The sequence below is a fragment of the Crocuta crocuta genome, unplaced genomic scaffold, assembly GCF_008692635.1.
Source record: "Crocuta crocuta isolate KB4526 unplaced genomic scaffold, BGI_CrCroc_1.0 scaffold586, whole genome shotgun sequence".
NCBI lineage: Eukaryota > Metazoa > Chordata > Mammalia > Carnivora > Hyaenidae > Crocuta > Crocuta crocuta.
The window spans coordinates 1,295,439-1,316,354 of record NW_027532407.1 but is presented as its reverse complement, the minus strand read 5'-3'; the positions used below and the strand labels follow the sequence as shown (position 1 = coordinate 1,316,354).

Below are 20,916 nucleotides of genomic sequence, written 5' to 3'. Positions count from 1 at the left end.
CACAACAACAGTGTATTTGCTTTCTGGCAAGAACATTGAATTTCTGGCCGAGCGTAGGGGCCAAACGCAGAGTGCATGGTTTCGTCTGGACCATTCCATTTAAATGAAATTTGACTAGGGATTTGGAGAACATTATTACTACCTTGGGAGAATTCCTGTGTAGATGTAAATAGAGCCTAGTATTTGTTTATAGGTAAATACTCAAAAGGTCACAATAGGTGAGTATTTAGAGGGTATAGCAACAATAACTCTTTTTTTTAACAAGGATTTTATATTATGTTTGGATACTTTCCATGTAGCCCTACTTTCTAGATTTAAAGATGACATTTCTCATGGTACTTTCAACCCATGGTTATATGGCAGTAGGGTCATATAAAAATAGATGCTTTTATGGTCTTTGTGGGTTTTAATTTTATCCTAAGAAAAAGTAACAGCCAAGTGACTAGAAGTTTCCTTTGTTAGAAGCCTAAGACCAGGGCATTTCTCCTCCCTCTGTGGGGGCCACCACAGCACTGGCTGCCTCCGTAACAACAGGTGTCAGCACTGTGCAAATCATTGAGAGGAAACACGTGGGTGTCCTCTGACAGCCTTTTACCCTTAGTCCCTTGCTACGACCTTTCATTTCTGATCCAGCTTTCCCTTTGGACTTGGGTTTCTGACTTACTGCTGCAAAGCCATCTGTCTATCTATCCATCCAGCCATCCATTTGTCCACTCGTTCTACTCTTCATGTATTATCCATTACCAAGTGCCTTCTCTGTGACAGGACTTTCTTAGTGCCCCAGATGATTCTGCTCTCCTTGGGGAAAGTGCGGGCTCCCAGTGGCCCCTTCCCCCAACATCCCTGCAGGGGAATGGGACACTGTGAGGCCACCCGCAGGCTTATTTTCCCAGGCCCCTCCCATTGCCATAGGAGTCCATGATATGCAGTTCCCATCCACCACCTCCAGATAGGGTTCTGAACTCACAGGGCTGGAGTAAGAGAAGGGGTAGGGGAGCTTATGGGAGAGGGAGGCCACAGTCCTAACTTGGCTCCTCTTCTTCCTGCCGTGTAGGAATCGCCCTCATATCACTCCCTACCTTCTCTCATGCCTTGATATGCATGGCCAGCTGAAGAGCTTTGGGGGTCTTTCTGTTAGGGGAAAAAAAAAAAGGTTTGGGAGTCCTGATAAAATGCTTTCTCTTAGCAGTCTTACAAAGTCTATTGCCTTTAGAGTGAAGTACAATACGGAATTCACATCATGAACAATGGTGTTTTTCTCCAGCTAGCATATTGGAGAATGCTATAAATGTCTGTCCCTTCTTGGGGCTGTATGTGTCCATAGCTTGGTCCAGTTTTATGGCAGATGAGCTGTGGAGTAGGGGAGCAGCAAAGAGTCACTGGGAAAATACAGTGGGCAGTATTTCGAAGAGTCCTCGGACACATGGGAACCTGTGTGAGCCCCACCCTCAAGTGGCCCCATCTTCCATCGACATTGCCCTGAATGGTGCTCTTTCATGTCACGTGGAAAAGCAACCTTCCTGCTTCTGCTGGCTTCTCATTTATGTGGCTGTTTTGAAGATCATAACTTGAACTAAATCTCCCGAGCTGGGAAACCCTGCCCAGGCCTCTGTGCTGGACTCAGCTGTCACACCACATCATCTCTGGCCCACTACCCCTGGGCAATTTGGCCCTATGTCCAGAAGCAGCGGCTCCAGGGTGTCGCCCTCTGTCAGACCAGTGAACTAAGGGAGCCTCTCCGGGGTGTCCTTCAACTTTCCCTCCCTCGTATCAAATGCAAGCACCCTCTCAAAACTTAGGCGGCTTGGAGGTTGCTTTTCAAGGGCAGTTCTTGGCCCCAGCTGTGGCTCTGACTGCTCCTTCTGTCTGACATTTTGGTGCTCTTCCCTGTCATCTCAGAGGGAGGGTCTAATCCTGCCCTGTGGGCAGCACTTTCTAAGTTCTCATCATTATGGTCTGAGGACTCCAAACATTCCATGCTCTGTCTTGCCTTTGTGACTTTATATATTTTATTCCTTCCTGGAATATTTTCTACTCCCACCCCTTGATCCAATAAACATTCCCTGAACTAGCTGGGCACTTCTCTGGGCACTTCCCTGAGTACCAAACTAGTCTAAGTGCCACTGTCATAGAGGCATTTGCTCAGCATCAATTTCTTCTCTTGGGGGACGGCCTCAATCACTCCGTCTCCCCTTTATACCTCTTTCCCCTTTTCCTCTCAGCCCTGAATTAGGGGCTCCTCCTCTGCTCCCTTAGATCCCGTCATGCACTCCTATTACAGCATTTATCATGTATTCTAATTGCCTTTTCTGTCATCCCCCTTTGGGCCCTAATTTGTTCCTAAAGAACAAAGATAGAGTCTTGTTCACCCAGCAGACTATCTGCACGTAGCAGGCCCTCAACAGGATTTACTAAATGTGTGCATAAATGAATGATCAGTTTTAATGTACTTTTGAAATCACATCCTGGTGAAGGATTGACTAAGAAGATATTTCTGGAACTGGGAAAACAAACCAGAGCAATTTAGTGTGACTTTAATTTTAACCTGACCTTGAGGCTCTAAGCTGAATAAACAAAAGATGAAAGACAAAATATTGGAATTAAGAAATGGCCCTTTTCTCTATGTTTAAGATTTTAAAAGTCTCATGCAATTTTGACCACATAGAGAGAAGAGAGAAAAAGAGAGCTGTGAATTTTATCTTGTCTCCGGGGCAACAAAGTGAGTAACGTTAGAGAGAGACAGAGAAATTGAGACAGAGTCTCAACAAAGAGAATTCACTGTTCCAACCAAAAGTCATTTGAAAAGAAACAAAGAGTTTTCCCAAACAGAAGGAATGGAATCAAAACCAAAATAAAAGGAAATGAGGTAGATTCCCTACACATAGTCCTCTGTTGGTGGAGGTCAAGAAGGCGATGGCGAAACAATGGGAATTTGATGATTGTTCAACTCTATTGAGACACAGCAGTGCAGCCTTTCTGACGCTTACCGCAGGGAAGAAATATCAAGTCAGAACTGTATACATAAGCCATTTCCCACAGCCAGCTGAGAAACGCTAGCAGCAGGGTGAGGTATGTGAAGGAATATGGTGACGGGATTTCCCTGAGAAGGGCTGGCAGGGGTACAGAGTCGCTCTGATGGATTGTCCCCCCACCCCCACCTCCCGCCTGGCTTCGCTCTCCCCCCTGGAGCGCTCTCATTTCTGCTCCATCAGGAGCAAATTTCAGATCTGTTTCCGGTGTGGTGGTCGTTGCCTCCTGACGCTGGCCTCTGAGAATCAGTCGTTGTCATGGAAACAACCATTTAGACAATTCATCTGAACCAGGCCTTGTTGAGAGGGCCAGGAGGACCCAAATCACCTCGGTGCAGGAAGGCTCTCAGTCAGGAACCCAGTGCACGGCTCCCATAGCAGCCTCGGCGACTTGTCACGAAGCTTCCCAGAGTGTTCTCGCTTCAGTCCTTCATTTCTCAGAATACATTTGTTTATTGCTTCATAAGTGCCCTCAATGTATGACTTCAACAGAAATGTTTCTGGCTCCTCTGACCGTCAGGGCTCTCCCACAGTGTCTGGCTCCTACATTTGGTCATCAAATAGCCTACAACGATCCATAGCAGCCCTCTCCATTTCCAGCACTTCATATTCAGAATGTGGATGATGACCTGTTTCTTACTCACCGTCTGTGGCATCCATTCTGACATCTCTGAGTTCTTGGGCCCTCAGAGCAGTTCCATCTACAGTAGTGCCCATAGCCTGGCAGCCTGGTTAGATGACCAGCCCCCCTTCCCCACAAGTTGTACCAAGGAGGGGAACCCAAAGGTGCAAGCCTAATTAGGGAAAGATATAAGAGCCATTGGGAAAAATAGCTTGCTCCAAAGGTCTGTGCCTTTTATTCCATCTGAGTGATGTGGAGCCATTCTGAGGACCTCCTCACTCAAAACTAAGTGACTGCATTATGCAGATCACATTCAACACAGAGAATAACATCTAATAGGACTATAGTTTGGGAACCTTTAGCACCCCAAATGATACTGGAGACAAAGAGTATTGTGTATCTCAAAAGCCACTGAAGGTCTTCTTTTATTGGTGTTCAGAATGACACCAACATGTCATCAAGAAAAGCTAAATATATATGCACTTATACACATATTTTTTAAAGGTTTATTTTTGAGAGACAGACACAGAGAGAGAGAGAGAGAGCCTGAGCAGGGGAGGGGCAGAGAGAAAGAGTGAGACAGAGGATCTGAAGCGGGCCCCATGCTGACAGCAGAGAACCCCCTGTGGGGCTTGAACTCACGAACCAGGAGATCATGACCTGACCTGAAGACAGATGCTTAACCGACTGAGCCACCCAGGTGCCCCTACACACCCTTAAGGAGAGGAAGTATGTAGTATATTTCAAGAAGATTTCCTACCAAACTGATAACATAAGAAAGGAAAGACATCTGTTTTTATGAAAAATTAAGTTATGTGAACTACTACTGCGTGTATTGTGGTAGTGTTCTATACTGCTCCAACTACTCTCTAGGGGTAGTTCCAGGCCAATGGAGCTAAGAGTTCTTACACATGGATTCTGCAGAAGCTCAGCCAGAGGGGGAGGGGTCCTTGCAATCACTTATTGTGGTGGTCTTTAAATAATTATTGGCCTTGTCTGTGCTGTGGCCTGGAACCTGCCTGAGATTCTCTCTCTCTATCCCTCTCTCTCTCTGCCCCTCCCATGATTGCTCTCTCTTTCTCTCAAAATAAATAAATATAATTAAAAAAATTTTTTAATTACTGGCCTTAGAGCCCTTTCTGCAGTGGAATCTTATGCAGGAACACCTCCCCTCCCCCCACCATGTGAAAACCCCTCCCTCTGCTAGGATTCGGGGAAGGAGCTGTAAGAATGGCTGGTGTCAGGTGCAGGTAGTATCTTAGTCTGCTTGGCCGCCATAACAAAATACCACAGACTGTGTGGCTTAAACCACAGACATTTACTTTCTCACAGTTCTGGAGGCTAGAAGTCCAATATCAAGATGCCAGCATGGTCGTCTTCCTGGCTTATAGACAGCTGCCTTCTGGCTGTGTCCTCACATAGAACAGAGAGAGACAGAGAGCTCTCCGGTGTCTCCTCTTACAAGGGCACTAACCCTATCGTGAGGGCCCCACTCTTGTGACCTCATCTAACCCTAATTACCTCGCACTGTCCCCATCTCCAGCTGCTATCATACTGGGGGTTAGGGGTTCAACATATGAATTTTGGTTTGACATAATTCTATCCATGACAGGTGGGAATGAAGAGGTCTAAAGAGGTCCTGTGATATGTGTGAGGTCCTGTGGCTCATATAGCCAGACAGACAGGGGAAACACTCACAGGTGATGATGTCTAATTCAGGGCTCCTTGCCTTTTACTACACAGATTTGCATTTTGAGTATCTGCCATAAGGTCTTGGTTCTCAGCCTTTTCTTCTTCTTCTTTTTTTTAAGTTTATTTATTTATTTTGAGAAAGAGAGAGTGAGTGAGCAGGGAGGGAGAAGGAGAGAGAGAATTGTAAGCAGGCTTCATTCTGTCAGCACAGAGCCTGATGTGGGGCTTGAACTCGTGAACCGTGAGATCATAACCTGAGCCGCAACCAAGAATTGTTCGCTTAACTGACTGAGCCACCCAGTGCCCCTCAACCTCTTCTGTACTTTTGAGAACTGAGTGGGTTTAAGGAAGGATTTCTGGAGGCATCCCTTTCTAAAACTCCTCAGGAGCCATATTAACAATTATGTTAGAATTAGCTATCATATCTAGAGCCTTGACCAAAGTCAGCAGTGTTCTAAAAAGTTCGCATACAGTACCTCATTTAACCTTCATGATTACCTAGGATAAAGGGATCCTTATCCCTTCTCCATTTCATAGAGAGGATACAGAGACACTATGTGATTATGCAAGATCACACAGCGGCATAGCTGGGGGTCAATCTGGTTGTGGAGTCTGCGCTCAATCAGTACAGGGACGAAATGGACAATACCACAGTGAGGAGACAGGCAGGAGTAAACCCTTCCCCGGGGCTAGCGTGCTGGAAGACACGGGCTGTCCCCTGGGCAGGGCTGGGGCCAGCACATGAGGTTGGTTTTGTAGAAAACTGTTAAGTGTGATTGACATACGACTGTTTCCCAAGCAGAGAACACAGGCACAGACTTGAATCCTCTGCTTCTTCCAATGCCAGGTAATGAAGCAGACAGCCTTACTTTAGTCCTAATCCCAACTTCCTCTTTTCCAGTTGGAAAGAGGTCAAAGATCTCTTTTCTAGGCTCACAGGATAAGAGACTAAGCAAGGCCACTGCACAGGACCATGTGGAATAGGATACCATTTGGAAATGAAATAGTAAGTGCTGCTCTATCCTTTAGGGATAGTGAGCTCCCGTTCCTCGTGGTGGAATTCAGTGGTCATCAGGGACGTTCAGTGTACTGGATGTCCGACAGCCTAGAGACATGAGCTGTGCTATTGAGGTTTACATCAGACATTGATTGATATCATTCACTCACAAGCCCCATATCATCAGCTTCTGGTTGGATGGCCCATGCACTGCACTTGGCACCATAGGAAAGGGTGGGGGCATGGAAGAGTGAAGATACGTAGGGGTAGTGGGGAATGTGTTATACAGCCAATATGTAAGCAGTGTGCCAGATCTGGGATTTCTGTTGACAAGGGTCACTCTTGGCTCATCATTGGGTTACTCTGGGCAAATGACTTCACCTCCCCAAACTCTGGCTTCCTCACTTACAAAATATAATCACTGCATTGAACGTTGTTGTTTGAAATCGTTTAAGGTGTCTACCATCTGATCAGGTCTCAGTAATGTTAGTTTTTTCCTCTGATGCTACAGGTTGTGTGCTTTTACTTAAAGAAACACAATGCTTCTGTTACCGTTTAATGGAGGTTGTATTTTTTTGGTGGATTGTTTGTTTGCTTTTGACCATAAATCTTTTTAAAATTGAGATGCTTTCATGCTTCTGGGTAAACAGCTGAAGTTAAGCCAAGGAAGAAGCAAAGCTGGGTTTAAGGATAGTCACAGAACAGTGAGGACCACCCATTGGCAGAAAAGAATCACATTGTAAAAAGGAAAAAAAAAAAAGACTATCCTGGGGGAAAAATTGCATTGAAGTTTTTTCTACTGTCTCAAGTCTTGGAAACCTTTTAAGATTATTATTTTATGTCATGTTCTCAAGTACAATCTCAATAAAGAATCGCTGTCTCCTAGAAAGATTCAAACAAGTGAAATTAAGGAATTAGAAGATCAAGACAATAGCAAATAATCACTCATCAAAATGAGAACAAGGAGAGAAAAGGATCCTCAGAAACTCAGAATAGATTTCAGGATAGATCTGCTCGAGGTCAATATTCCCTTAACAGACCTGGCCCAGGTGACCCCTGGTAAGCTGCACACGGGGAGTTTCAGAATTAAAGAATTATCTTTTACTCTTCTTTCCTGCAGATCTTAGTCTCAAAGATGATTTTCTTGCTAACTCTTTAGTAACAGGGAGCAGCTGATGTGTTATGCTGTTTCTCTCCTACGGAACATGTACTCTGCAGGCAGAGAAACACACACACACACACACGCACACGCACACGCACACGCACACGCACTCATGCATGCATGCACCATGCAAGTGAATGGATGAGGGTGAAGACATTGTGATTGGCTACAAAAGAAGTCTAGGAAGTTACCCATGGAAATGAGGCACACAGATTTATTTTAATATCGGTTTCAGTTTCAGGAGGAAGAAATTGTCTGTGCCGCTGAGCATGCTGTCATGCAGAAACCTCGGTTTTCTCATTCTGACTGGGTCTCTCTTCTCCTCCCGGGAGCTCCCCACATGCACGTGTCTCATACTGAAGGCATTTTGAGGGGCTGTTTATTCATTCTATGGCGATGAAGAGTAGCACAGAAAGTGCATTCAGTCAAAAGCACCTCTGTACAGTGATCAGGAAATCTCAGACAGATGAATTTCCTGAATAAGATGCTTTTCTTTCCTATCTCCTCAGAATCTTCTCTAACAGACCTATCACTTGTTCTTAACAAATGATTTTTAAGAAGCAATCCCTCTGGTTTTGCCCCTCTACCCAAAGGGACTGTAAGATAACCAATGTCTGATTAAGCACTAAGTTAACTATTTCTGGTGCGTGTTTTCAGGTTTCGCAGAAAACAACATCATTCAGTGCCACGCTTGCCTCACGTGGCATCTTCCCATGTGTCTGTCAGCACAAACACTCCCCCATTTATCTCCTTGCTGCCTGACCACCCGAAAACAGTGTGACTGACACATAAATTGTGCCAGGCGAGGGGCAGGTGGGTTAGCTGAGGTTGGGGCCCTGCCAGGCATCCCATCATGTAATAAGAAAGCTCTCAAATAAACACCGTATGATTTAATTGAATCTGAGCTAGGAGATATGGTTTTTACAGAAACTAATTACAGCAGGCAGCCCGACATATTAGTGCAGTAAATCTCGCCCATGTCAAGCCCTTGAGCTGTTGCCGTGTTGGCTTATTTTCTCGCTCTCCCTCCTCCCATACTTCTTAGTTTTTTTTCTACTCGGTTTCTTTCCACTTATTCTCATCACTCTCTCCTCTTTCCAGCACTTTGAGACCTTGAACAGAGGTTCAGCACTTGTAGCCCGGTGATTGCTGCTTCAGGTCGATAAACATATGTGGTTTTTCGTGTGTATGTGTGTGCACACATGCGCACTGGCCTTTCTGTCTGCGGTGGACATGACGATTCGGGATGGAGTGGTATAGTAAGTCCCTATGGCAGGTGGGGCTGGGGAGTGGGGGCAGTGGATAAAAAANGGGGTTACTTTTGGCTATAAAAAGGGGAAGAGGAAAGTTGTGTAAACAACTAGCCTTGGAAACATAAGGCAGAATGAGGCACAAGCCATGGATCATGAGTGCAGATGGAGGAGTTTAACTCTGACTAGGCTAAGTTTTCACTTCTTCCCGTCCATCGGTCAGGAACAGACCACTTGGCTAAGTATCATGTAAATTAACTCATAATTATTTTATTACTTACTTAAGAAGTGTCAGCATTTATTCAGTCACTTGGTTGTCCTTCCATGCTTTTTCCGTCTTTCTTTGGCATCCTCAGCGTTAATGGCTTTTGTTCTCATGCTTCGTGATTTTAAGATAGCAGCTGCAGTTCCAGACATTGCTTGAGCATCCCAAGCCTAAGCAAAGGGGATAGAGCAAAAGACCTTCTTTTTATTAGGCTCAGACTTTTGGTCTTTAAGAAATAAGCTTTTTTCCCCAAAGCCTTCAAGAAAATTTCCCTTATATCTCTGCTGTCCAACCTGGGTGGCTAGCTGTAAGGAAGGACAAGAAGTATCTAGCAAAGGGGAATGAGAGGCCATGACTCATTTCCTAGGGATGGGTGCATTGTTACTCTACTAAAATCAAGATTCTGTGTGAAAAAGGGAATGTGACTGGGATGACAGCTGGGTTGGTTAACCTATGACATCTGTCACACTTTGTTCTAGTATATTTGAGAAAAAGGATATATATGTTACATTAGCTACTGAGCTGGGCCCTGCACTCCACCAGCAGATGAACACCCTTCTTTGCCATTTGCTTTGCTGTCGGTCATCACCATAATTCAGCTACTGTTCTCTTGAAGCGATATTGCTTCCTCTATGCAGGCCTTCACACAGGATTTCAGATTAGACTGATCTGGGTTCAGATCCTGTCCCAGATGTACCACTCACTTGCATCATGGCCTTGGGCAAGTTACTCAACCTCTTTGCTCAGTAAAAATGCGCATAATGAGTTGTATCTCATTGAGTGGCTACCAGGATTAAATAATGAATGTAAAGTGCTTAGCACTGTGCCTGGCCCAGAGGAATGCGCACTAAATGGTAGTTTTCTCTTTTCTCCACATTTAAAAGATAATAATAGCTAACACTTACTGAGTGCTTACTATATGCCCAGCACAGTTCTTAGTGCTTCATGCCAATTTAACCCTCATAGCAACTCCGGAAGGTCTGTGCTAGCATTCTGTCTTTTAACAGCTAAGGCAATGAGAGAAGAAGGGATATTTGTCTACAATTCCAGAGATGGGGAGAGGCAGAAATAAGATTGAATCCAGGCAGTTGGTCTTGAACCTGGGCACTAACCACTATGTCTACTTCCTCTCACACACAATGTGTCTCTCCTGAAAATGGGTTCATGCTAGCACCAAAGCTTCCTATTAGGGAATGGACACTGGACAATGGACAGACTGAATGACCACAGTTGTGTGGTCCTGGAGAATGGTGGGCTTTTCCAAAGCTAAGTGCTGTCTGAGTGAGAGAGCAAGGCCACACAGGCGTGTGAGGCATAATGGTCAGCACTACACATCAGGCTCCACCCTGCCCATGGTCTCCTTGAACCTGTTGTTAATCTAGTCAGTCTCATTGTGCTGTTACAGCATTAGCTCCCTGTGCAAGGAGCGGCTCTCAGAGAAGCAGGGCTTGGAAATCTCCTCCTTCCAATAAACCACAAACCTGAGCAGTTAGGTTATTTTCCAGATAGGAACCATTGAGAGAGTGAAAAGATCAACATCAAAGCCCAGCAGCATGAAANGAGCCGAAGTCGGCCACTTAACCGACTGAGCCACCCAGGTGCCCCATGGCCACAGCTTTTTTAATGGCAATATGACAGAACAGCGTTTTATGGGAGAAAATGGCCACCTTACGTTTGGCTTCTGAAAAGCCTCCTCAGTTGTGTTGAACGATTCCAACCTATGGACATGCACTGTAGCATGAAAACTTTAAGTGGCCCACGGAGCTCTGGAGCTCAAGCACCTATCAGGCAGAGGTTCCAGAAAACAAAGGGAGAGAAAAGTTCTGAATGGAAAACGAAATCCCTGGTCTTCTGGCTATCCTAAGTTGAAGTCATTTCAATTTGATTTTTGGATGGTGATATGTTTTCCTGTAAGGGAAACGTAGACCCAAGCATCAGTGTCTACAATAACATACTTTCTATTAAAAGAAACGAATGAATCACAAACCATGCTGGAAAGGTGTTTGATAAGGACAGAGCATGTGTTGTTTTTTCAAAAAATGGGATTACACCACAGCCCATGAGGTCAGATGGAGAGTGGTGGGATGGTCAATGTGGAGGTGTTTAACAGCTGTCCTCTGAGGAGAGAGATTCCTCTTCACTCTCCCTTAGTCCTTTGTTGTATTGTTTTGTTGCCTTTGGATTCTGTTTGTTTGTTTGAGTAAAGGATGAGCACCCACAATAATGGGCCAGAAAGTTAGTACAGCTGAGTAGCATAGGTCTGCCTTGAAATGTCTCTGCATTACATACAATGAGATGCGAATTTTTTACATGCCAGGCATAAAATCAGTTTCTTTGCTTAGGCCTATCTGAGCATTGCTAAACCCTAGATAATGACAAATTTGTCATTTTAAAAGTGAATTCCTGGTGCCTTCTGTCACATGATTTCACAGTAACCATGACCGGAACTAGGATAAAGGAGACTTTCATTGCTATCCTAATTTTTACAAAGGAAACCTGGGCTCAGAGCAGCCAAATCACATGTAGTGGGGGAAGGACTCTCTCCTCATCTTTGGAAACAAAGCCCGCCACACCTTCGGGCTCCTTCCTTAGTGGTTGGGAGTTTACCTCAAGTCTTCCTTGGGACCCGCATTCACAATGCATCAGGAAGTTAGACATGTCCAGTAGACATGAGAACGGAACCATGGATGTTTTGGGGCATCAACTTGCTGCCTCCATAGAGTCAGAGTCGCTGGTAGGTTCAGAAGGACTTTGAGAATATGGTAGCTTATTAGGAGGAACAGGGGTGGAATATGTCCATATTCTAGAATCATAACCAAATTGACCACTGGAATGGACATCAGAAGTTTCCCAGGCTAGTTCTCATCAATAAGGAAAATGTGACTCTAATTCTGCACCAAGTCCAATGTGTGGATTTTTCCCCACGCCAATCATCTGGGTGTCCTACAATTCAGCTCAGTTCTGATACCATCTACCTGGAAATAGCATCAAATCTCGCGGGTTAAAGAATCAGTCCTACAAAACTGACCCCTTCTTCAGTTGCCAGTCATAAATCTAGATTGTTACCTGTGCTTCTGACCAAGTGCTATAAATTGGAGGTTCAAATGACTTCCTCCTTACATTTGATTAATTTGCTAGAGTAGCTCACAGAACTCAAGAACACATTTACTTACTAGATTGCTGGTTCGTTATCAAAGGATATAATTCAGGAAGAGCTGGACAGAAGAGATGCACAGGGCAAGCATGGGGAAAGGGTGTGGAGCTTCACCTATGCCCCCTCCAGCATACCGTTCTCCCTGTACTGTCCCATGTTCACCAACCGACAAGCTCTCTGAATCCCATCCTTTGTTGTTTTTTTAAAAAATTTTTAATATTTGTTTATTATTGAGAGAGACAGAGACAGAGCACAAGTGAGGGAGAGGAGAATACAAAGCAGGCTGTTAGCACAGAGCCTGATGATGGCCTTGAACCCATGAATCGTGAGATCATGACCTGAGCCAAAGTCATATGCCAAGTGACTGAGCCACCCAGGCACCCCACCGTCCTTTGGATTTTTATGGAAGCTTCAATACACAGCCATAATTGATGAAATTGTTGGCCACTGTGACTGAACTCAATCTTTATCCTCTCTCCTCTCTCTGGAGGTCAGGGGACGGGGACTGAAAGTTCTAACCCTTTAATTACTGGGTGGGTTCCCCTAGCAACCAGTGCCCATCCTTCTATTACCTAGGACCTTTCTAAAAGTCATCTCATTAACATAAAAAAAGATATCTTTATGACTTGTATCACTTAGGAAATTCCAAGAGTGTTTAGGAATGGGACAAAAACCAAATCATTTATTTCATATTAGAAATCATAATATCACAGAGACTCAAAGAGGTGAATTGACTAATCTAAAGCCACACAGCCAGGACAGAACAAGCACTTGAGCTCAGATCTCTCTGCAGGTGCCCTCCCCAATGCACTTTTCTCTGTTCCTCACTGCCTCGAATTTTGGTTCCTTTCTGCTGGATGTAATTTGTGAACCAAATAAGTGATTAAGAGGAGGCAGTAGAACATGGCAGCAAGGAGGGGCGCCTGGGTGGCTTAGTCGGTTAAGTGGCCAACTTCGGCTCAGGTCATGATCTCATGGTTTGTGGGTTCTAGCCCCGCATCGGGCTCTGTGCTGACAGCTAGCTCAGAGCCTGGAGCCTGTTTCAGATTCTGTGTCTCCCTCTCTCTCTGCCCCTCCCCTGCTCATGCTATCTCTCTCAGAAATAAATAAAAAACATGAAAAAAAAAAAGAATATGGCAGCAAGGAGAACAGCTCTGGAAGGTGGCTGAGACTCAAGTTTGAATTCCAGCATTTTTTAAAAAATTCAAGCTATTTAAAATACAGTGTAGTCTTGGCTTCAGGAGAAGAATCCAGTGATTCATCTCTTACATATGACACCCAGTGCTCATCCAAAATAATGCCCTCCTTAATGCCCATCTCCCATTTAACCCATCTCCCTCCCCTCCCCTCCAGAAACCATCAGGTTTTTCTCTGTATTTAAGAGTCTCTTATGGTTTGCCTCCCTCTCTGTTTTTATCTTATTTTTCCTTCCCTTCCCCTGTGTTCATCTGTTATGTTTCTCAAATCCCACATGAGTGAAATCATATGATATTTGTCTTTCTCTGACTTATTTCACTCAGCATAATACACTCTAACTCCATTCACGTTGTTGCGAATGGCAAGATTTCATTCCTTTTCATCACTGAGTAGTATTTCACTGTGTGTGTGTATATATATATATATCACATCTTCCTTATCAATTTGCCAGTTGTAAGGTGGCTATGTACCTGAGAGTGGCATATTCAAGGCAGCAAGAAGAGGGAATAGCAGGGTTTGTGCTAGTCAAGACTATGCCTTTTTCTTAGAAAAATTTATCCTGGAAGCAGTATCCAGGATAAAATGTGCAAAATGGGGTGATCTGGCTTGCATTCTATGTGCAAAATGGGGTGATCTGGCTCTGTCTAGCTGCAAAAGACAGAGAACCTTAAGCTGTGGCCTCTGTTGTGGGAGGTAGTGAAGAAGAGGAGATGGGACATGGTTTATGAGGGTCATTCAACAGTGAGGTCTCAACCTGAACTTCAGGGAATGGGAGGATGGCACGCAGGGAAGCAGTTTTCCTTCTTAAGAACCAAGTGTCCAGGTGGCTCTGTTGGTTAATCATCTGACTCTTGATTTTGGCTCAAGTCATGATCTCAATGGTTTGTGAATTTGAGCCCCACATCAGGCTCCGGCACAGAGCCTGCTTGGGATCCTCTCTCTCCCTCTATCTCTGTTCCTCTACTGCTCATGTTCTCTCTCTCTCTTTCTCTCAAAATAAATTTAAAAAAAAAAAGAACCAGGTAAAATTGGTTCAAGTCTCCATTTCTTGGCAGTCCCAAGGTGGTTTCCAGGATGTCTTCATATAAGAAGGAAGTGTATGAGCTCATGGTCACCTTGGGCATACGGCTCTGTTTGAGCTGTCTTCATTCCACTTAAAGACCACACTATTGCCTGGTGGGTGCTATTCCTGTTTTCCCCAATTGAACCAGAATGCAGAACTCAGAGGCTTTCTTCTCTTTCCACATGGCCCCCCAATATCCAGGTATGTGCATTTTGCTAAGAAGTGCATTTAGGGCTGGGTCCACTGACATCAGAGCCAAGCAAAGTCCATGGAAGAAAACAAACTGGTTGTACCATTGTTTCCACAATAGTTTAGTCAGAATGAATTCTTTTAACTGTTTTCCCCCTTTAAGCAGGCTGAGTGTTTTCTTAAAGACCTCTCTATGCCATTGTTTGTGTGATGCTGGGTTCCCAGAGCAGAGTGGGTGTTTAATAAATTAGCTAAGTAAAGGGGAGGGACAATCATGAATCAGGAAGCAAACACTCAAATAGCCAAGAGCTTTTACACAAGTGTGGAATAAGAAGGAAGAACAACCTCTTTTGGTTAGCTAGGGTTTAAAAACATATTTTCTTCTTAAGACTTTCACTTTCTCATGTGAAAAATTTTCTTATTGTCATTTTGGTAGAAGGAATAGGTTTCAGTAAGAAACTTGGGTCACTTCCCATTGGATCAGTGGGATTTTGCTGAGAAGTTAATAAGTAAAAATTTATAAGTATGCTGTTTATATTATTTATACTTGTATTATATAAATACATAATATATAAATGTAGACATTCATACAATTTATAAGCATATATATATAATATAACACATACATTTATTTATCTAAATATTTGCCTGCAGCTTTTGTTATCTGCCCCTCCACCTACCCACTCTTCAGACTATATGTGCTGCATTCCTGAGGTTGCCTTGGAAAAAGGAGCTCCAGGATCTCAAGCCATAAATAAGGGCACTCAAGGTTTTTTCTTTTCTGCTAGGGAACGTCTTTGGGCCTGGAACATTCCTCTTGTGTTTGCTGTGGCTCAGTTTCTTAATGTGAAGGGTGGAACTGTCATTACACAGACTCTGCAAAGCCCTGAAGACTTTCTGATGGGTGATTTTCAAGCAGCTTGTGCAGGAAGCATGGGCTGGCCACATTTTCGGGAAATCAAGCCGTGATTTCGGAAAGAGAATCAGATTAGGCACTGAAAGAATTTCACTGCTGACAGAATCTAGAAAATGACTTTCTAGGACTAGAATGGAAAAGAAGGCTCCGGTGTTAGTCCACTCTCATTGGTGGGCCAGATGACTTAACAGTTCCATTGGCTCTTCCTTTAAGGCTCTGATAGATTTCAGCTGCCTTTTTTTTTTTGTGGGGGAGGAGAGAAAGATGAGGAACGATGGCTGGAGGAAGTTAAGTACTTTCATTTGGCCTAATGTTTCCTCCTTCGGAGTGGTAATATGAGATCCCCTCTCAGAGGAATCAGAAGTGGAAGCAGTAGTTTAGGTTTGATAGTTCATCATCCTACAGGTGGGAGCAGAGGGTGACATAGAAAAATCATGAGGAGAGTAGGAAAAATTCAATCAAGACGTCCATTACCATGTGTGAAAAGTTAAGTTGATTTCTGCGAAGTCACTTTGTATGCTCTTTAGAAGGGTATATTGAACAGTCACTCTATTCAAATAATGCCCCAAATATTTTCATCAGTGGGTAATGAGAAACTGAGGTTTCCATGAAGTTCCTTAAAATGGAAGAAGAGTTACCCCACCCCAACCCCACTGTAGTCAGAGATGACATTTGTTTACATAGAAGAAAAAACCCCTGAGAGAACTATTTAAATCAAGTTAAACCTTTACTGTTGTTCCCATTACCACCTTCCTGCCTCTGTGGCTGGGGTTGGGGGGGGCACTGAGAGTGAATGACATGCCAGGCTGATATCTCACCAGTGATTTATTTCATCAAGTGGCCTAAGCCAAACTGTTACAGCAGAATAGATTTACCTACAGTCTGTCTTGGCAGACAACTTTCTCCTGTTGTGTTCTGACTGCAGAGAACTATTTACCCTTCTCCAAATATGGCATTTTCTTTGCTGTTTTTGTGCCCTTGCATATTCACTCTGTCTAGAATCATCTTCCTTATTTTCTCTTCTGGGTAAGTCCCTATTCATTCTTCAAGACCCTTCTCTATGGCCACCCCTTCTGCATTGCCGCCCTTTCTCTGTGGTAGATGCTCCCAGGAAACCACTGATGCCTCCAGCTCTTTATAATACCTGTGCCATAGCTCAGTCACTCTGGACATTGTCAATATCTGAACAGATACCTCCATCTCTCCCTATCCTGTGTGTACCACGGGGACAGTGGCCCAGGCCTTTTTATTTCTGTAGACTCACACTGTAACAATGCCTGACACTTAAAATACATCTTAAAATTAATTATTTGATCAATCCCACCATTCTTGAAACTGAAAAAATACCAGTGATATAACAACTCCCACAGAAAGCCATATTAATTCACACTTTTGAGGGAGTAACATTTTGAGGGAGTTGCTGGGAACTCACTGAAACAAAGCCCAAGACATGTAAGGAGTACTGAGTCTTCCGGCAATTTACATTCTGATTCTACATTTTACTATCAGTATGTGTCAGGTCCTTTCCACCCACCACTTAATATAATCTTCACAACTGCACTACCAAGTAGGCGTTAATACCCTTACACTTACTTTACATTTGGGGGAACTGGGGCAAAGAGAGATCACATACTTAGCTCAAGGTCCTAGGGAAAAGCCAAATTGGCAAAGCCAGATTTGGACCTTAATTGGTGAAGGCTAAAGGTGGTGCTCTTGACCACTGAGTGGTATTACCTTTTAACACACCCACGACAGCACACGTTTAAGTGGCACGATGATGGCAGGGGTGGAGAGTGCTGGGATGGCATGGCTCAGCCTGGGCTGAACAGTTTTTTCCCCCTGCAGGTTTAGAGTAAGAATCCCAAAAGGGGTCAGGCCTGGGGGCTTGAGCTGGTGCTAAGCGTTGAGGTAATTTCTTTGGAAAGCATCCATGGGTGTCCTGGAATCAGGGCATCTGCAGTGTCTATAATCTACAGTGTCATTAATGAAGACCAGGTATGAAGGGCTTCACACGCACCTACATACATGCACATGCACACACACACACACATCCACATACCCACACATGCTCATTCTGCCAAACAACTGCTTACTGAGACCAAACAACAGAGACTCTAGAATCTGTCACAGTCAGTTTCAAGGGAAAGGTCCAGTGTGGGGCCTGGCAAGAGGCAGCATGGCAGACTCCAAAACAATACCAGTAAGAATGAGCCCTAGGGGGTCCAATGCTCAGTGCCTGCCCTGTGTTTGCTCAGAGTTCTGCACAGAAGTTTGGAGTGGGAGGGGAGAGGTTTCCAGCCATTCTATGCCAGCCTTAGGCAATGGTCAGAGCCTGGGATTTGTCTGGGCTTTGCAACCCTGCAGGGCTTTGCTGCTTGCTGCAAACCCAAGAGCTGCCAGGAGGCCCCAAAAATGCTTGGGAACAAAGAGGCAATAAAAACACTCTGAACCCTTTTCCCAGCTGGCTCCATCCCAAACCAAAATGAGAAATGAATTGCTGGGGTAAGCCTGTGTGTGTGTGTGTGTGTGTGTGTGTGTGTGTGTGTGTGTGTGTGTCTTAAACTGATGGGAAAGAAAAGCTGTTTTAAATGGGAGTAGTCAGTTTGGGCCATTTAAAGTTATGGTCAAATGAATAGAGCCAATTTAATTTCTATAATTTGGTCCTCCCAAGAAGCTGCCGTGATAAGCTATAAAATTTTAGCACCTCAAATTTTCATAAGTACTAACATTTTTGGGGGAAAGGCAAAGTGTTTGCTTAACTTGAGAATGTGTTTTCTGAATAGGGAAGCTCCTTGTCGTTGTCGTCATCATGATCATGATCATGATGATCATCATCATCATTGTCATCTCATCCTTTATTAAGCACCGTTTATGACCTAGACAATCTTCTGGAAGCTTACAGATACTGTCTATCATTTTTATAACAACACTGCTGGGGTGCCATCCTGGACTCCATTTTATAAAGGACAAATTGATGTTCAGATAAGAAACTTGTTTAAGATCACACTGTTGGTACTTAAACTTAAGTCTTTCAGAGTCCAAAATCCATGATATTTTTGCCATACGTCCTTGTGTGCAAATATTTATTACTACTACAATGTCCCAGGCCAGATCAATATTCAGCAGTTGGATATGGGAAGGACTGTTTTCTCAATGCCTTGGCTTTTTATAGAGAACTTCAGGTGGGTGTGCTGTTACCTAAGCTGTGGATCCAGAAACCAGGAATTGGATCCCATTTCTCAGTCTCAAGCACTTTTTCTGTTCTTTCTTTGATAAAGTAAATATGACGCCAGTTGAATTTACTGCTATTTCATGAGACTTGGTCAATTCATGCCTCCCAGTTACTCCCACCATCTTAGTCACTAAGTATCACACATTTTGCTAGTTGTTTTCTCTCTTTCTTTTTTTCCTTCCTTCCTTTTCTTTCTTTCTTTCTTTCCTTCCTTCCTTCTTTCTTTCTTTCTTTTCTTTCTTTTTCTTCCTTCCTTCCTTCTTTTCTCTTTCTTTCTTTCTTTCTTTCTTTCTTTCTTTCTTTCTTTCTTTCTCTCTCTCTCTCTCTCTTCCTTCTTTCCTTTCTTCCTTCCTCCTTCCTTCTTTCTTTCCTCCTTCCTTCTTTCTTTCCTCCTTCCTTCCTTCCTTCCTTCCTTCCTTCCTTCCTTTCAATAAAGACCATAAATACTTTGTTATTAATTGAGATGAAGTTTTTGGAGAGGTCTAGGTGAGTGGCCTGAGGAGACGCCTGGTCAGCTTACTAACTGGAAAGCTCTTTGAGGCCTTCCTCCCGCAAAGCATTCACTGCTAGGGAGTCATCATTGTGTCTAGGAGGTTGGTTGTCCCAGTTTCATAAGAAGTGGATCAACCCCAGAAAAGTGTGGAAATGTGACTTGCCTCTTTTGGTAGCACACATGAGTCTGAATGCAAAAGTCACACTTCATATTAAATAATGGTTATAAAGTCAAGCCCCTATGGGTATCTGACCTTTTAACAAAACAAAAACAAAGAACAACAAGCGAGAAAACTTTCAGAACTTTCCTAATATGATCATTCGACCAAAATAAATTTTAGAGGGCGTGTCTGGGTGGCTTAGTAGGTTCAGCATCCAACTTCAGCTCAGGTCACCATCTCATGGTTCATGAGTTCAAGCCCCATGTTGGGCAGAGCCTGGAGCCTGCGTCAGATTCTGAGTCTCCCTCTCTCTCTGTTTCTTCCCTGCTATGCTCTCTCTCTCTCTCTCTCAAAAATAAACATTAAAAACAACAAAAAAACCCCACAATAAAATAAAATAAAACAAACTGTAGATATATCTATTTAATTGCTGAATGTCTGCCAATCCCTTGTGAGGACAAAGAAAAAGTACAATCGGTGGGAAGATCTATACTCGAACACATTTCATATTAATTAGCAGTGTGTTAAAGAGATTTATACAATGAAACCAATAGTGCTCACAACAATTACAATCTTTTTCAAGATTAAGGATCTGGGTGCAGATAGAGAAGGCAAGCGATTTGCCCAAACTCACTGAATGGTTCTTTGACTCCACTGTTCATCCTTGGTTCATTTATTAATTCACCTATCCATTCACCAAGTATTTATTGGCTATGATGTCTGGGTGCTATTCTAGGCCCTGGAAGTGCAGCAGCAAAGAAGCCCAAAGGAGATCCTCATGTCCCTGGTGCTTGTGTTTGAGTCAGGGGTGATTCCCGCACTGCAAGTGTCACGTTTAGTGTGGCATCCATACCTTCTGCAGCTCTGGGCATGAAAAGTCACACTTCTAAAGTGGTGGTGAAGGCAGCGTCTTTGCAGCCATTGTTTGTTTCAGTAAATAGATTGTACACTGTGAGTTCCAGAGCAATGGTCGTTGGGAGTCTTTCTCTTGTTTCACCTCATTGGGATACAAATGAGAGGGTGCTGGATAAATATTGGCCCTTTGTTGAGATTATGAAACTACTGGTCGCTTGCTAATTAAGGCTTTTTGATTAATGGAGCAGAAAAATTCAAGTTTCAGTCAGAGAGACAGAGAGGGACTCAGAAGGAAGAAGGGTCTGAAGCAGAGTCCTAAGCATGGAGGCCTTGGAGCCATCCTGTGCATGCTGCCAACTGCTGCTCGGGATTTGTGCTGGCTTGGTTTGACCTGCATTTGGGGAAGGATGGGAACCATGGGGAGACACTCTCTGATCACCCGGAGGCTTTTCTCCCTTTGATATCAGCTCCCAGTGCTTCTTACAGTTTTAGCAACAGAGACCTCTGAGGGCAGAGGCTCCAGCCCTTTCTCATTTCTCAGTTCTTCAAAGAACTGCCTTATTTAGGCACTTGCCAAATGTTGAAAGGGTAAGTGAAAAGATCATGAGACCAAGGGTCATAATAGTTAGTCTCTGGTCTC

At 43.9% G+C, this 20,916-nt stretch overlaps 1 long non-coding RNA gene across 2 annotated transcripts in view; it reads right to left on the bottom strand.

Moving 5' to 3' along the window:
* Nucleotides 1-1,079: 1,079 nt before the first annotated feature.
* LOC144243649 (uncharacterized) overlaps nt 1,080-20,916 on the bottom strand; it is a 108,672-nt gene continuing 88,835 nt past the window's right edge. The window contains exons 5-6 of one of the 2 annotated variants that reach the window (XR_013338724.1): nt 9,034-9,187; nt 1,080-1,131 (exon numbers count right to left, since the gene is read on the bottom strand). This is a non-coding gene — a long non-coding RNA (uncharacterized LOC144243649). Of the gene's footprint in view, nt 1,132-7,702; nt 7,891-9,033; nt 9,188-20,916 lie in introns of those variants that run through there. The other variant, XR_013338722.1, reaches the window with a different exon arrangement.